Genomic DNA, 10521 nt, shown 5'->3' on the forward strand with positions numbered 1-10521 from the left:
AAGTGGGCGTTGGCTTTTGGCTGTCCATTTGTGGTTTCAGGGTGGGAGAAAACACATTATTGAAAGGAGGATTACTGGGGTAGTGGTAAAAGTTGACCAACTGAAGGGGAAGATTCCCTGGTTTGATCTCTTCGTTTGGTGCGACGCCACCAGGTGGCGAAATGAGTCGTCTGTTCTTTTGAGTTTTGATGTTGAGTCTTTGACCGACAGTGATGTTAGGATATACAGTGGGGAACAAGTATTTGAAACACTGCCGATTTTGCAGGTTTCCTACTTACAAAGCATGTAGAGGTCTGTAATTTTTATCATAGGTACACTTCAACTTTGAGAGACGGAATATAAAACAAAAATCCAGAAAATCGCATTGTATGATTTTTAAGTAATTCATTGCATGACATTGCATGACATAAGTATTTTGATACATCAGAAAAGCAGAACTTAATATTTGGTACAGAAACCTTTGTTTGCAATTACAGAGTATCATACGTTTCCTGTAGTTCTTGACCAGGTTTGCACACACTGCAGCAGGATTTTGGCCCACTCCTCCATACAGACCTTCTCCAGATCCTTCAGGTTTCGGGGCTGTCGCTGGGCAATACGGACTTTCAGCTCCCTCCAAAGATTTTCTATTGGGTTCAGGTCTGGAGACTGGCTAGGCCACTCCAGGACCTTGAGATGCTTCTTACGGACCACTCCGTAGTTGCCCTGGCTATGTGTTTCGGGTCGTTGTCATGCTGGAAGACCCAGCCACACCCATCTTCAATGCTCTTACTGAGGGAGGAGGTTGTTGGCCAAGATCTCGCGATACATGTCCCATCCATCCTCCCCTCAATACGTGCAGTCGTCCTGTCCCCTTTGCAGAAAAGCATCCCCAAAGGAGTGATGTTCCACCTCCATGTTCAGTTGGATGGTGTTCTTGGGGTTGTACTCATCCTTCTTCTTTCTCCGAACACGGCGAGTGGAGTTCAGACCAAAAAGCTTAATTTTTGTCTCATCAGACCACATGACCTTCTCCCATTCTCCTCTGGATCATCCAGATGGTCATTGGCAAACTTCAGACGGGCCTGGACATGCGCTGGCTTAGCAGGGGGACCTTGCGTGCGCTGCAGGATTTTAATCCATACTGTAGTGTGTTACTAATGGTTTTCTTTGAGACTGTAGTCCCAACTCTCTTCAGGTCATTGAACAGGTCCTGCCATGTAGTTCTGGGCTGATCCCTCACCTTCCTCATGATCATTGATGCCCCACGAGGTGAGATCTTGCATGGAGCCCCAGACCGAGGGTGATTGACCGTCATCTTCAACTTCTTCCATTTTCTAATAATTGCACCAACAGTTGTTGCCTTCTCACCAAGCGTGCTTGCCTATTGTCCTGTAGCCCATCCAGCCTTGTGCAGGTCTACAATTTTATTCCTGATGTCCTTAACAGCTCTCTGGTCTTGGCCATTGTGGAGAGGTTGGAGTCTGTTTGATTGAGTGTGTGGACAGGTGTCTTTTATACAGGTAACGAGTTCAAACAGGTGCAGTTAAAGGTGGTTGGTAAAAAAAAAAAATTTTTTTGTGATATTTAGGTTAAAAGGTTCAGGTCACCAAAAATCTGAAATTAAACAATATACCACAATACGTCTTACCGAAAAGTCCCATGTGACTGTTGGTAGAGCATGGTGCTTGCAACAACAGGGTTGTGGGTTCGATTCCCACAGAAGGACCAGTACATAGTGTGAATGTATGCACTCACTACTGTAAGTGGCTCTGGATAAGAGTGTCGCTAAACGACAAAAATGGGTATCTCTCGGGGGTCCAGATTTTGCAGCTCTTTCAGAACATCAGCTATCTGGATTTGGATGAAGGAAAAATGGGGAGGCTTGGGCAAGTTGCTGTGGGGGGTGCAGGGCTGTTGACCGGGGTAGGGTAGCCAGGTGGAAAGCATGGCCAGCCGTAGAAAAATGATTATTGAAGTTCTCAATTTTCATGGATTTATCGGTGGTGACAGCGTTTCCTAGCCTCAYTGCAGTGGGCAGCTGGGAGGAGGTGTTCTTATTCTCCATGGTTTTTACAGTGTCCCAGAACTTTTTGGTTTTTGTGCTACAGGATGCAAATTTCTGTTTGAAAAAGCTAGCCTTTGCTTTCCTAACTGCCTGTGTATATTGGTTCCAAACTTCCCTGAAAAGTTACATATCGCGGGGGCTATTCGATGCTAATGCAGAACGCCACAGGATGTTTTTGTGCTGGTCGAGGMCAGTCAGGTCTGGAGGGAACCAAGGGCTATATCTGTTCCTGGTTCAARWTTTTTTTGAATGGGACATGCTTGTTTAAGATGGTGAGGAAAGCACTTTTAAAGAATAGCCAGGCATCCTTRACTGACGGAATGAGGTCAATATACTTCCAGAATACTTGGGCCAGGTCGATTAGAAAGGCCTGCTCGCTGAAGTGTTTTAGGGAGCGTTTGACAGTGATGAGGGGTGGTCATTTGACCGCAGACCCATTACAGACGCAGGCAGTGATTGCTGAGATCCTGGTTGAAGACAGCAGAGGTGTATTTGGAGGGCAGGTTGGTTAGGATGATATCTGTGAGGGTGCCRGTGTTTACGGATTTGGGGTACCTGGTAGGTTCATTGATAATTTGTGMGAGATTGAGGGCATCAAGCTTAGATTGTAGGATGGCRGGYGTGTTAAGCATGTCCCAGTTTAGGTCACCAAACAGCACGAGCTATGAAGATAGATGGAGGGCAATCAATTCACATATGGTGTCCAGGGCACGGCTGGGGGCAGAAGGTGGTCTATAACAAGCGGCAACGGTGAGAGACTTGTTTCTGGAAAGGTGGATTTTTAAAAGTGGAAGCTCATTGTTTGGGTACAGACCTGGATAGTAAGATAGAAGGCTATCTCTGCAGTAGATTGCAACTCCGCCCCCTTTGGCAGTTCTATCTTGTCGGAAAATGTTATAGTTTGGGATGGAAATTTCTGGGTTTTTGGTGGTTTTCCTAAGCCAGGATTCAGACATGGCTAGGACATCCGGGTTGGCAGAGTGTGCTAAAGCAGTGAATAAAACAAACCTATGGAGGATCTAATCTTCTAATCTTAACATGCATGAAACCAAGGCTTTCATGGTTACAGAAGTCAACAAATGAGAGTGCCTGTGGAACGGGAGTGGAGCTAGGCACTGCAGGGCCTYGATTAACCTCTACATCTCCAGAGGAACATAAGATAAGTAGGCTAAGGGTARGYCTAAAMGCTATAAGAACTGGTCTTCCAGTARGTTTGGAAGGTTTCTGGGCACGGTAGAGGTTAGAATAGATTCAAGGCATAATGTACAGACAAAGGTATGGTAGGATGTGAGTACAGTGGAGGTAAACCTATGCATTGAGTGACGAGAGAGATATTGTCTCTAGAAACATCATTTAAACCAGGTGACGTCACTGCATTATTGGGAGGTGGAACTAAAGGGTTAGCCAAGGCGTATTGAGCAGGGCTAGAGGCTCTACAGTGAAATAAGGCAATTGTCACTAACTAAAACAGCAATGGACAAGGCATATTGACATTAGGGAGAGGTATGCGTAGCCGAGTGATCATAGGGGTCCAGTGAGTAGCTAGGCGGGCTGGAGACATGGTGATTGACAGCTAGCGGGCCGGGGTTAGCAAGCTAGCAGAAGGGCCTTAGAGGGACGTCGCGACGGAAGAAGTCTGTCGTAGCCCCTCGTGCGGTTACGTCGGCAGACCAGTCGTGATGGATCGGCAGGGCTCCGTGTAATAAAAGGGTCCAGGCCAATTGGCAAAATAGGTATAGTGGCCCAAGAAATTGGCCGATGGGCATCTTCAGCTAACAGTTCGATATGCTCTAGACGGCTAGCGGGCCGCGGCTAGCAGATGGGTATTCAGAGGATGTCGCGACGGAGGAGCCAGTTGATAAACCCCCTCGGGCAGATTACGTCGGTAGTCCAGTCGTGATGGATCGGCGGGGCTCCGTATCGGCAGTAAGAGGGGTCCAGGGCAATTGGCAAAATAGGTATTGTAGCCCATGGAGTGGCTTAATGGCCTCTTCAGGCCTACGCCGGGAGTCCCTGGGCCTCGCAATCGGCCTAGCTCCGGCTGACATTGGTGCTTGCTTCGGACAGACGACAGTTACGCTCAGGAGTGGCCATTTGGAGCTGGAGCTGACTCAGCTGAACAGGTTCAGCACGCTTGCGGTAGGAATCTATTGCTCCACTATGGTTTGAACCTCGCGCTGTGCGCACTGGCACGAGTTGTCGGGCTAAGGGTTCGCCTTGATGACCGCTCAGCTGTCTACCTAGCATCTACGCTAGTTAGTCTGAGCTACGCTTCTGTTGGCAGGGTCAGGTTCTAAGTAACGATAGGCACGTCATACCCACATTGGGTGAGGCGCATTGGCAGGAGAAGTACACTGTTGAGTTTGAGGTTAGAAAGTAAACACCTCATATAATGCGAACGAACAGATATTCAACGACCAGACGAAGCGTTCTGACGCCGCCATCTTGGAATATGGAGAGGGTTTGGCGGCCGAGATTTCTTTGTCCCATCGGTGCTCTACGACTCAGTGTGGCAGGCCCCGGCGCATGCACGCTGCCACGGTTGCCAGGTGTACGGTGTTTCCTCCGACCTTGGTGTCGGCTGGCTCTGGGTTAGGCGGGCTATTGTGTCAGAAGCAGTGCGGTTTTGGCTTGGGTCGTGTTTTGGCAGGAGCACCGGTCTCGACCTTCGCCTCTTCCGTTGCAGCAACTGGACAAGACTGTCAACTACACACTGATAGCATGAAGGGGGGGGCGGATTTTATTTGGGCCCCCCTAGGTTTTAAGGCTCTGATGAATATATTGATCATTACAGAAATTACCCTCAAACAATTGTAGAGTAAATTAAACTGGGGAATTCTACAAAGTAAATGTAGGCTACTGCTGGTGAATATAGCCGTACAGTCAGAAGCTTTGGACACCTACTTCTCCAGGGATTATAAGTTTTACTTTCTACATATGTAGAAATAATAAGTGAAAACCATCACAACACAACATGGAATCATGTAGTAACCATCGTAGTAACCAAAAAAGTGTTAAACAAATCTAAATATATTTTATATTTGAGATTATTCGAATGTAGCACGCCTTTGCATTGATGACAGCATTGGCACACTCTTGATGACACAGCAAAAAAATCCACACATTGAAGTTATATGAAACAACTGAATACGATTAGTCCACTGAGACGGGCGCAAATCAGACAGGACCGCCCTTAGTGCATGAAAGTATTCATATAAAGGCACCGTAGACTTTATAAGGTTGTATACCCTTAATCTTTATTATTAATCAATCTATGAAATACATAACTGACATTTTCTGGCATCCATTGTTAACATTGTGGGTGGATAACCAAACTTCCAATTAATGGCAATTGCATTTCTTAGCCGGCTCATATGCTAAGTACAAAGCAGCAAGATAGTTCGTTGTGATAAAGTCTCCAGTATCAACAATTTCAACAATACGAAACGGGAGAATCTGTTAGACAATGCTGAGGATAAAAGAAATACCTCATGCAGAATTCAAACCAACAGACTCATAACCTGCAAATACAAGTGGGCATTCGGACAGTATTCAGACCCCTTTTCTCCACATTTGGTTTACGTTACTATTATCTAAGGAGCATTGCTTTCTATACACTAACAATACTAATGATGCAACTAGGATGTGACCTAAATTACTTTATTTCTACCTTTAACCAGGACCAATAACAATATTAATGATTTTAGTTCAGAACAAAACAACAAACATCACATTTACATAAGTATTTGTCCCTGTTTACTAAGTACTTTGTAAGTCGCTCTGGATAAGAGCGTCTGCTAAATGACTTAAATGTAATGTAAATGTACTTTGTTGAAAGCACCTTTGGAAGTGATTACAGCCTTGAGTCTTCTTGGTATGACGCTATCAAGCTTGGCCACACTGTATTTGGGGGTTTCTCCATTCTTCTCTGCAGATCCTCTCAAGCTCTGTCAGGTTGGATGGGGAGCATGCTGCACAGGATATTTTCAGGTCTCTCCAGAGATGTCAAGTCCGAGCTCTGGCTGGGCCTCTCAAGACATTCAGAGACTTGTCTCGAAGTCATTCATGTGTTGTATTGGCTGTGTGCTTAGTCATCTGTCTTGGTGGAGGTGAACCTTTGCCCCAATGAGTCCTGAGCGCTCTGGAGCGCTCTGTTCATCTTTCCTCGATCCTGACTAGTCTCCAGTTTATATAAAATAAAAAATCTCTCTTAAAAACCTGTGTTTTGTTTTGTCCATTTATGGGGTACTGTGTGTAGATTTGAGGATTTGTATTTATTTTATCAATTTTAGAATAAGGCTGTAACCGAACAGTGGAAAAAGGGAAGGGGTCTGAATACTTTCCAAATGTCCCCTGTTGTGTTTTACACCTTCAGCAGAGGATTTACATTTCTGTGGCATATACTGTAGTATGTTCTGTCTGAGATGATATGAACATGACTGGGCATTCAAACATATCTGTATCCATCATCAATAGTATCTCTCTGGTCTTCCTCACATTTTTCTTTGACATGTTTTGTGTAATCGGGAAAAAGCCTCTATCAACCTTTCAATACCGTTTGGAAATCAACTTAAGGTTCATCAGACAGACAAACTATTTTAAATCTTTGAAGCTTCTGGCTTGTCCAGTGTTTGCACTGAGAGAATAATGTATCTGCAAAAGGTCACCTTAGTGCTTCTCTGGTTGCATGACCCTGCTGAGACCCCTGTCACCATCTAATCCTGCTCAGATGAGGCATGACAAAGAATTTCATTGGTGTACATTTATACATTATCCAAGAATATAATGAATGGTTCAATAGTCGAACTGACCATTATTCCCAGATCCCAGACTGTAGCTTACCCATCAACTCAAGATGGAACTTTGTATCCATTCACTGATTGTTATAATATATACCTGAGCTCTGTAGACTGGTCTTCCCTGGCTGTCTGACCCTGATGAGCATAATGTTGTGTACTGATTGTGCACCATGACAGTGTAGCCTGTAGAGCTGTTTATACCGTGTCAGTGTGAAAAGTAGGGAATTAGCTAGGGAAACTGACAGATCAATTACATTGCTATACTGATTAAAATAAAAACTCACATTGCGCTGAAAAAATGTCAGAATATCAGTCTTCAATCGTTTGGCCGCTGGTTTCATCGTTTGATTCAGGTCTAGTGTGATCGAGGCAAAAATAATTGCTGAATATAGTGAGGTAGCTAGCTAAAAATACATTTTTAAAGTTTGGGGGGCTTATGTCCCCACCATCCCCAGTGAAAGTTGCGCCCCGCACATGAAAACATGAACTGACGCTGGGAATCGATAGAAAATCGCTCTGCTGCAAAAAAAACAATATTAACATTCAAAATGTTGGAATATTTCCTTTAAGTTACTAGCTAGCTCGGTCCATCGCGATGACAATGACACAGTACCCAAACCGGCTGCGCGCTTGCGCCATCGTGCATACATTTATTTTGTCCCCCTACACCAAACGCGATTACGACACGCAGGTTAAAATATCAAAACAAACTCTGAACCAATTATATTAATTTGGGAACAGGTCGAAAAGCAATAAACATTTATGGCAATTTAGCTAGTTAGCTTGCCTTTGCTAGCTAATTTGTCCTATTTAGCTAGCTTGCTGTTGCTAGCTAATTTGTCCTGGGATATAAACATTGAGTTGTTATTTTACCTGAAATGCACAAGGTCCTCTACTCCAACAATTAATCCACACATAAAACGGTCAACCGAATCGTTTCTAGTCATCTCTCCTCCTTCCAGGCTTTTTCATCTTTGAACTTATATGGTGATTGGCATCTAAACTTTCATAGTATTACTACAACGACCGGCAACACAGTTCGTCTTTCAATCACCCACGTGGGTATAACCAATGAGGAGATGGCACGTGGGTACTTGCTTCTATAAACCAATGAGGAGATGGGAGAGGCAGGACTTGCAGCGCAATCTGCGTCAGAAATAGAATGGAGTTCTATTTTAGCCCTTGGCAACGCAGATGCTCGTTGGCGTGCGCAATAATTGAATAACATAGATTCCTACATTTATTTTGCAACACGCACGCGACGCGAGCGGTGTGGTCAGCCTATTAGTTGCACTCCGCCACTTTCCATGTGTTCTTTGTTTAGTGGCTGGCTTCAATATAGCTACTTTCGTAACTCCCAAAAAATGCTGGGATACATTTTTTCCCAAAATCATAATCCCACTGGGCCAGAATTACCTCAGGCATGATCATTGGAGCAAGGCTCGAAAGACCTGTTGCTGCAGCTACTCCATCCCTTCTATTCTTTAAGTACCGAGTCCACCTTAAGATTCTCTGGAGAACATGTAACAACGATCATTCCAGTAGTTGACGATTGAAAAGTATCTAGAAAGCTTGTATTCGGAAGGTTTGTACAAACCATCTTTGGTATGTACTTGGCGCCATTCTTCCTGTTTTGCGGCATCAGTGAGATCACTTCCTGTGTCAATATGCGCAGTGTGACTAGCTCTGATGCAGGTCGTACCTGCAGATCCGAGAGCATAGCTAGCTTCATCCATCTCTGAAGTCATTCATTTATTTCTAGGTTCTCCAGATGCCCATGTGAAGCCCCAGTTTCTGGATGCAGAGGTGCAGGACATCCTAACCAGAATCACAGGCTTGAACCTGGAGAAGGTGTTCAGACCCATCAAACAGGAGCTGAAGCKCCCCAAGTACAAACTTATGACAGATGCACAGTTGAAGGAGGTATGGACACACACACACACARGGTAGGGCAGATAGTTTGTCTGTCATGCGGAGTAGGGAATGGCTCTACAACATCTTCTGCAACATTCTGAACATTTCATTTGGCAGATTACATCCCTGTACAGCTGGTGTCAGTCTTGTTAATGTGTTCCTGTTTGTGTTGTAGGCGACCCAGAGTGCCAGGGAGCAGGCCCAGAGGCTGCTGAAGATGCCTCCAGTGCTGCCGGAGAGGAAGCCCATCATCGATGTACTGTCTGAGGACAAGATCCTGGAGGGCATGGACACAGCCGAATACGTCTTCACTGACATCACCTTCAACATACCACACAGGGTAGGAGATAGAGTGTGTTTGTGTCCACCAACGTTACATTCTACATACAGTACACCACAGGCAAAGTGTGTAATGGTTTGTGTCCATCAACATAAATATTGGTTATCATTTACAATGCCTCAAACAATTAGTGCTCTTTTGTCATGTATTGTTCTCTCTTCCATGGTCACCTCCTGGTGTTTCCAGGAGCGGTTCATAGTGATCCGGGAATCCACCAGGACACTGAAGAAGGCATCGTGGGAGGACAGAGAGAGGATCCTGCAAGTCTACTTCCCTAAAGAGGGCCGCAGGCTCACAGCACCCCGTCTTCAAGGAGAACCTGAAGGTGGTGTTTGGCCAGGATCGTCATGAGGATGTGTTGGATCTGTGCCAGGTCCAGTTTGAACCTGACRCCTCAGAATACATCAGGATAAAATACCACTTCCTTCACACTCCTCAACAGGCTGTCCAGATGTATGCTTCAGTTATTATTACCCATTAGCAGTTAGTAAAACCCTCTCCTTATTGGCTGTGCTCTGTTGTCCAGGTGCATGCAGCCACCTTGAGGATCTTGAGAAGATGGGYAAGTKTGATCTMCTGCATTCAACCAGACACATTGGAGGCCTGGTCTGGTACCTGGTCAATGCCAGGAGGGTGGATGGACTCATCATAGACATGCTGCAGAAAGACCTGTGAGTCTGTGTTAGACCAGTGGCTCCCAACCTCTTTTGGTTACTGTAGCACCCACTGAATTTAGCTCTGCCCGGAGTACCCCAGAAGTACCCCCTTGTGAATTTTACCAGTAAGCCTATGGTCTCATTAATCTCGAGGTACCCCCTGTGGATAGACCACAAGCACCCCTTGTTGGGAACACTGTGTTAGAGGCTTGTTTTTCTTCTACATGACACCCCATGCCATCTGTTTATGACTCCAAATGCCATATGTTATAAGTGTTTTGTAGGCATTAGGACAAGTAATGATTTAATAACACCATAACTGTCATTGTTAGCCCAGAGTAACATCTCTTAACACTGGTTGTATTGTTCTAGATGGCAGGATGCAGTGAGTCTGGTGGGTCTGTTCAACAAGGTCCATCCACACAGTGAGACAGCCCAGGAGGCCTCCAGCCAACAGGCCTCTGGACTGGACCTGCTCAAGGTGAGGCCCTATTAGCAGACACTAGTGTATCTCAGAACCTGATTTATAGGTAGCACCAGTCACCATATTGGTAGTCGTGATACACAGTAAACCCTTTGTTTAACCTCTTGTGTCTGTTCCCCACCAGATCTACGCTAAGCGGGAGTCCCAGAGGGCAGGATACGTAGAGCTGGCCCTGCAGGCCTACGAGCAGACTTCCGCAGAGAGCTCCTTCTGACCGTCATGCATCACCACACCTAACCACTGGAGAGCTCTGTCACATCACAGCATAGCTCCATCTAACC

At 45.4% G+C, this 10521-nt stretch overlaps 1 pseudogene; it reads left to right on the top strand.

Moving 5' to 3' along the window:
• Positions 1 to 10515, top strand: part of LOC112070960 (small ribosomal subunit protein mS22-like) — a 16362-nt pseudogene extending 5847 nt beyond the window's left edge.
• The last annotated feature ends 6 nt before the right edge of the window (positions 10516 to 10521 follow it).

Source organism: Salvelinus sp. IW2-2015, unplaced genomic scaffold, assembly GCF_002910315.2.
Source record: "Salvelinus sp. IW2-2015 unplaced genomic scaffold, ASM291031v2 Un_scaffold1474, whole genome shotgun sequence".
Lineage (NCBI taxonomy): Eukaryota > Metazoa > Chordata > Actinopteri > Salmoniformes > Salmonidae > Salvelinus > Salvelinus sp. IW2-2015.